Source organism: Priapulus caudatus, unplaced genomic scaffold (assembly GCF_000485595.1).
Source record: "Priapulus caudatus unplaced genomic scaffold, Priapulus_caudatus-5.0.1 Scaffold228, whole genome shotgun sequence".
Lineage (NCBI taxonomy): Eukaryota > Metazoa > Priapulida > Priapulimorpha > Priapulimorphida > Priapulidae > Priapulus > Priapulus caudatus.
In genome coordinates, this window is record NW_014577289.1 from 796,705 (window position 1) to 797,720 (window position 1,016).

A 1,016-nucleotide genomic window follows, 5' to 3' on the forward strand; every position below is an offset into this window, starting at 1 on the left:
TTTGCACAATGAATTCAGGTGCGATAATAATTCTTGCTTTTAAGCTAGCTAAGCAATTGTCTCTCCATGTCCATCGAATGAAGAAAGGGACTAAAGTACGGCTCATAGAATTCTAAAAATGTTAATTAACTTCAAACAACTAATTTATCAGGTGAGATTCGAATTTTGAATCGTGAAATTTGTATACTCTAATTGTTGGCCTTACAGAACTAATATCAAAATAAATACAATTAATTAAATTATAAACCCTCTTTCATCTCTCGATTTCACGTCGTATTATTGCTTAATTCGAAACTGATCGAGGTTCTTGTTCTGTCGCATGGCATTCTTTGTGAATTCTGTGGGTCAGTGCTTGAAGATACTGGTTAACAGCCAGGTTTTAGCCTGCGTGGATAGAGTGTTTACGCCTACCGAAGCTCCCTACAGATACCAAATTCGGCCGTCCTCCATAAGTTAGTCTGCAGACTGGTGACAACCGTGCTTACAGTTAGGGGAATCAGCACGCCCCCCCCCCACGGCTAACTGCTGAACCTTCTGTTGCCAGTGGGCAGTCGGCAGCATTTCTTGCTAAGGAGGTGACGTCTAGAGTGGCTTTGGTTGAGAATTGCATGTCATGTAAGCGGCAACCATCCGGTGGCCGAGTTTCAATGGATCAAAATGAAGCCGGCAATCGCAAGATTAGGTGTATTCGCAGCGTTAGTTGCTGCTTTTCTAGAGAGGAAATCACTCCCGGACATCCTGTCTCTGACTTGATGGCGCTCCGTATTTTCGCACGAAAGTCTGACGTACGGATGAATATCTGGTATTGAATTTCCACGTTGTACCTGTCACCTTCGCTTCTCATAATTGTGTAGAAGATTCAACGAAATCCATCATGTCCAAATGTGCTTTTCCACGAACATTTTATCCGACTCCTGTGTGTGCGCTCGCGCGCGCGTGCGTGTGCATGTGTGTGTGTGTGTGTGTGTGTGTGTGTGTGTGTGTGTGTGTGTGTGTGTGTGTGTGTGTGTGTGTGT